The sequence below is a fragment of the Nicotiana sylvestris genome, chromosome 5 (assembly GCF_000393655.2).
Source record: "Nicotiana sylvestris chromosome 5, ASM39365v2, whole genome shotgun sequence".
NCBI lineage: Eukaryota > Viridiplantae > Streptophyta > Magnoliopsida > Solanales > Solanaceae > Nicotiana > Nicotiana sylvestris.
Window position 1 is genome coordinate 6,380,920 of NC_091061.1, and position 6,841 is coordinate 6,387,760.

Genomic DNA, 6,841 nt, shown 5'->3' on the forward strand with positions numbered 1-6,841 from the left:
GAGCTAAAACCATCTCGACTCGCTTGGCAACATTGGCAGTCGTCTGAAAAGAAATTTCACTCCCAGTCTCCTTAGCAATCTGCAATCTGATAGGCTGATCATGTCCCTCAATAAACCTCTTCCTCTCTCTCTCTCTATAGGAAGCAGAAGAATAACATGACGGGCCAGATCCACAAATCGAGTCTCGTACTGAGTGACAGTCATAGAACCCTGCTGCAGATGCTCGAACTGCTTCCGATAGTCCCTTTTCTGAGTGATAGGAAGAAACTTCTCAAGAAATAACTGAGAGAATTGGTCCCAAGTAAGAGCAGGCGACCCAGCTGGTCTGGTCAACATATAATCCCTCTACCACTTCTTGGTGGAACCCGACAAGTGAGATGCAACAAAGTTGACCCATTAGTCGCCACTATCCCCCATTTTCCGTAACACCTCATGACAGCTGTCCAAATAGTCCTAGGAATCCTCTAAAGATGCAACACTAAAGTGAACTAGGAAGAGCTTGGTAAACCTATTTAATCTTCACAAAGGATCAGAAGACATAGCTGACCCGTCACCGGTTTGTGCCGCTGCTCAGCTAAAGAAGCGGTACGAGACCTCGCCATCGGCGAAAGAACAAGAGTAGAGGGTTCAATTTAGCATTGAGAGAAAAAAATCGCACAACAGAGAAGAATAGAAGTAAAATTGTTCCTAAAATCTGTAGCCTCTAGGGATAAGCACAGACGTCTCCATACCGATCCTTCAGACTCTACTAAGCTTGTTCGTGAATTGTGAGACCTAGGCAACCTAGTGCTCTGATATCAACTTGTCACAACCCGAAATCCCCACCATCGGGACCGTGATGGCGCCTAACATTACACTTGCTAGGCAAGCCAATGTTAGAGGTTTAACTAGCCAAATCCTTTACGTTTCAGTGATTAATAATAAACAAGCTAAAATCAGTAAAATAAATACGGAAGTAAACAAATAGCCTCTTTGTTTATATACTATTACAAATACTACAATTATTACTACCCAGAATCCGGTGTCACAATCCACGAACGCACTAAAATTTACTACAAACATCTGTTCAAAAAAAGATACAATTGTTTATGAAGGGAAGTAAAAACAACAAATTCACGAGCATAGAAGGGGATGTCAGGGCCTGCGGATGCCAGTAGGACTACCTTGGGTCTCTTTACTGAAAATATCTACGCCCGACCTCTCTATGAGCCACTACCTGGTCTAAAATCTGTACAGAAAGTCCAGAGTGCAGTATCAGTACAACCAACCCCATGTACTGGTAAGTGCCGAGCCAAACCTTGACGACGTAGTGACGAGGCTACAATGGGGCAATTACAATATAACCCGCAAATAGTGTATAATAAAATCACAAGAAGGACAAGACAAAATAAAGCAGTAACTTGCAAGGAATGAATATAGAACTCAAGTGTCTTATCAGTATCCAGCTATAACCAATCCTTAAGTAAAATGCAAAACTACAAAACAACTTACACAGTAGAAGAAAGATACACAAACACATAAACTGATGCGGCGCGCATCCCGATCCCACCATATATAAATATCAATATGAATATTCACCCTTATTACTCCATATCGATCCACTCTTATTACTCCTGTTGCGGCGTGCAACCCGATCCCACCGTACAATAGTATTTCACCCTTATTCCTCCTCAATATATCACCCTTATTCCTCCTGTTGCGGCGTGCCACCCGACCCCACCGCACAATAACATTTCACCCTCTTCCTCCTCAATATATCACCCTATTCCTCCTGTTGCGATGCGCAATTCGATCCCACCGTACAATAGCATTTCACCCTTATTCGTCCTCAATATATCACCCATATTTCTCATGTTGCGGACGCAACCTGATCCCACCATATCAGCATAAATTACTCAATAAGTACAGAAATTTCACAATTTAACTCAAACTCTTCACAATATTAAAACCTCAAACCAAAGCAAACGAAAAATTTGTACATTATAAAACTTCACACAAATAATACTACTCAGCAAAACCAATCCAAATATGCCATAAAACATAGATAAACTAGCTTAAACCAATAATATGAGACAAGAAAACTACGGGGTAGCTAATACCTTCAACAATGAAAAACAATGTTTGACAAATAGAATTAAGCATGAAGATACCAGTAAAGCATGTAGCAGTTAAGGAAGAAAAAGAATATAATAAGAACGGGAAGAAAACAGGCAAAACAGATATATTGACGGTGCATAGGTACTCATCACCTCACCTATATGTCACTCACATGGATTTTCACATAACAATTAAGTCAAGGATCCCTAATCTCTCGAGTCAAAGTTAGATAAAATACTTACCTCGGTCCACATGCCACTCACTGCTCAATTACCACTTTTCCTCCCGATTTCACCTCCAAAACCACTCGTATCTAGCCATAATTAACTTAATAACATCAAATATTGCTAAAGGAATCAATTTCAATACATAAATTTAGGTTTCCCAATATTTTCCCATTCACCTCCGAGCCCGAATATGTAATTAGTTCTGAAATCCGAACGCAAATCGAGGTCTAAATCCCCAATTTGCAAAAATCCCAAATTCTTCCAAAAATACCTAATTCTACCATGAAAGAACGAGGTTTAGGATTAGGAATCTAATGGGCGATGATGGAAATTGAAGAAAATGAGTTAAAGAGTATAAACTTATGATTTGATGTTGAATTTCCCCTTCAAAAATCGCCCTAGGCCGAGTTCTAGTGAAAGAGATATGAAATTTTCAAGAAACTTTTGTTTTAGGTCTGTTTTAAAATCACTGGACAGGCCTTCTTCGCGTTCGCGAAGGGCCTGTCGCGATCGCGAAGCTACGACTCTATTAGCCTACACGTTTGCAAGATACTCTTCGTGTTCGCGAAGGCTTACTCCCACTAGCCTACGCGTTCGAGAGCCACTTGTCGCGTTCGCGAAGCGTATACCTCCCCTCCCTCAGGTCTCAATGCTTCGTGTTCACGATGGACTGGTCGTGTTCGTGATGGGTAATGCCCCAACGCTCCGCGTTCGCGACTAGTCCCTCGTGTTCGTGCAGAAGAAAATCTTCCTTAGACAAACTTGCTCTTCGCGTTCGCGAGAGTTCCTTCACGAACGCGAAGGAGAAAACACCAGATGATAGCTGAAGCAAAACAATAACAGATTTTCCAAGTCTAAACATCCCGTAGCTTATCAGAAACTCAACCGAGCCCTCGTGAATCCAAACCAAACATGCGCACAAGTCTTAAAACATCATACGAACTTGCTCGTGCGATCAAATCGCAAAAATAATACCTAGAACTACGAATTTAGTACCAAATCACATGAAATTCTTAAGAACACTTTGAAATTCCTATTTTCACAACCGGATATCCGAATCACGTCAAATCTGTTTCGTTTCTCACCAAATTTCACAGATAAGGTATAAATATTATATTGGACCTGTATCGGGTTTTGGAGCCAAAATACGGGGCCGATACCAAAAGGTCAAACATTAACCAAATTCTTAAAACCATTTAATTTTCAGTATTTCAATTTTCATCAAAAATTCATTTCTCGAGCTAGGGAACTCGAAATTCGATTTTGGGCATACGCACAGGTCCCATATTTCGGTACGGACCCAGCGGGACTGTCAAAATACGAGTCCGGGTCCGTTTGCCCAAAATGTTGTCCCAAGTTAACTAAATCAACTTTTAAAGGAAAAAGTTATTATTTTTATCAACTTTCAACATAAAAGCTTTCCGGAAACATGTCCGGATTGCGCACACAAATCAAGCAGGAATAAAACAAAATTTTAAAGGTCTCGAAATACGAAATCGAGTTCTATAATATAAGATGAACTTTTGGGTGTCACACTTACTTCACTCAGCATTATCTGCAAAGGATGACGGGTATATCTGCTTCTTTGCCTATTAGGCAACTTCATTGATTTTTTACTGTCTTATGTGTAACGAGTTCATTATAATAATACAATATAATGGAAGGGGTTTTCTGAATTACTCTCAAAACAAATGAATTGTTTTTTTTTTTTAAAAGAAGGTAAATCAATAGTTGGTTTATAAAATGAAGACTCATTGTTTAAGATACAGATTGGCTATTTTTCTATTGGTAAATGCATCACAAGCCTGATAGTTGCAGGCTTGTAGGCCTATACTAATATATACTATTGCTCTAAAAAGAAGTTCTATATCATCCGTCAATATGGAGAAACCAAAACTATCATTTTCGTGGCCGGCTAGAACAATCTCAAAACTATCACTTTTGAGATTGTTGACGTGTTAGTCAGTCTTGCCAATTGAATTAAACTTACTAAATTTCTAACGTAACGTAATATGGTTCAGTGGATTATCAATTACTTCTAAACCCTCCACGATAAACAAAATTATATTAAACTAAACTTTTACTCACCCTTTTTATATTATTCATTTATTTCGCATGTATAATAATCCACTTAATAAGATCGATTTAAAGTTAGAGCTTTTAAAAACATACTAATATCTGGACACGTGCACTACACGTGTATTCCATGTTAATAATATAAATTTTGTAAAATGGAAGATACCCAAAAGTTAAAAAGAAATAAAAGATAACCAAAATAGTATCGAATCAATTTACTAATAATGTTACAAAGTAGAGATGTAACTATCATATTGTAATTAGGGGTGGGCATAGTTTGGGCAAACCCGAAATCCAAATCGAAATCCGAATTTTTTTAGATTTTTGGTTTGGATTTTCGGATTACGGATGGATTTTGGTTTTAATTTTTAAATTTTTTGGATTTCGTATTGGATGTTAGATTTGGTACTTTGGATTTTTGGATATCCGAAAATCCGAATTTTTTTACTTGATATTTAGTCCATTATCTATATGCCAATAATAATAAGTTAAACACCCTATCCATTAGATTTCGTATATGCAATATTAATTATTAAATTACTGTCAGAATAATTTCTATTTGGACATGATTTTATTATTAGTACTTAGCGGCCGTATTAATATCTCTGTTGCATTTTCTTAATAGTAATTTCATTACTTGAATACTTTATTTGGATGATTGCTGTGAGGATGAGTAACTTTTCAGGCAATTTAATTTGAGTACTTCATTTGGATATTCGTTTTTGTAAAAAGAAAAAACATGTCAACTTATAAGCTCAAAATCGAAAATTCAAAATATCCAATCCAATTAATAAATCAGATCCAATCCGAGCTTATTTGGATTGGATTTGGATTGTCATTTCTTCAATCCAAAAACTGAAAATCTAAATGGAAGTTTTATATTTAATCCGAACTGCCCGAACGCCCACCCCTAATTGTAATATCAAATGAAAGATATGGAAAGACTAATCCAAATCGTACTATATCTTACTATTATGTGGTTTATCTATAAAGCTAAAAATGCATTATGAAAAGTATGAAAAGTAGTTACATAATGCATTTTTAGCTTTATAGATAAACCACATAATAGTACGATTTGGATTAGCCTTTCCATATCTTTCATTTGATATTACACTATGATAGTTACATTTCTACTTTGTAACATTATTAGTAAATTGATTCGATACTATTTTGATTATCTTTTATTTCTTTTTAACTTTTGGGTATCTTCCATTTTACAAAATTTGTATTATTAACATGGAATACATGTGTAGTGCACGTGTCCAGATACTAGTATATTTTTTAAAAGCTCTAACTTTAAATTGACCTTTTAAGTGGATTATTATTGTGATGATCCAAAATATCATCTTTAATTTAAATATTAATTTTTGTGTTATAAGACCTCGAAAATCACTATTCATCATTCCTCGACTTGCATACGCGGTCCGTAAATTTTTTCGGAAAGTTTTTATATGAAAAATTGGTTAAAATATGAAATAGAGCTTTAAAACTCAAATGAGTTCACTTCGATCAAAATTTTGAGCATATGGACCCGGATCGGTATTTTGACAGTTTTGGTAGGTCCGCATCATGATTTGGGACTTGGGCGTATGCCCGAAATCGGATTCGGAGATCCCTAGCTCAAATTATCGCCATTTAACGAAAACTAGAAATCTAAAGGCTAAAGGTTTTCAAAGTTTAACCACTGATTTGACTTTATTGATATTGGACTCGGATTGAGATTCCGAAAATTGAAATAGCTCCGTTATGTCATTTATGACTTGTACGTCAAATTTGAAGTCATTCAAGATTCACTTAACATGTTTCGACACGAGTTTGGTAAATTGAAAAGTTTGAAACTCATAAGTTCGAATCGAGGAATGAATTGTAATTTTGATGTTGTTTGACGTGATTTGAAACCCCGAGTAAGTCTGTATTATGTTTCGGGACTTGTTGAAATATTCAGACGAGGTCTCGAAGGGTTTGGGTGAGTTTTAGACCATCTTTGTTCAAGAAAACATGGTTGGAATTCTGGTGCATCACAATACTGGTTTCCTTCTATGCGATCACGTTCCTATGTCAGCGATCGCGAAGGCTTAATGGGCAATGATGAGAATTTGCACTATGCGATCACGAGATGAGGTCCACGATCACACCGTTGGAAAAGCTAAGGAATCACGAACGCGACTTAGCCCACGCGTTCGCGAAGAAGGAGTGTGGCAGAAGCTGAAGCACACAAATTGTGCTATGTGATCGCACAAGGCAGTCCGCGATCGCGAAAGGAACTATGCTTCGCGTTCGCGAGAGCACTACCGCATTTTCGAAGATCAAAGACGGGGCAACCTAAAAATGTGCTTCTCGATTGCGAAACATTGTCCAAGATCGCAAAGAGTAAAAGTGAGCTGGACAGAATTGTTCTATGCGATCGTGAAGGTATTTCCGTAATCACATAAGGTAAAAAC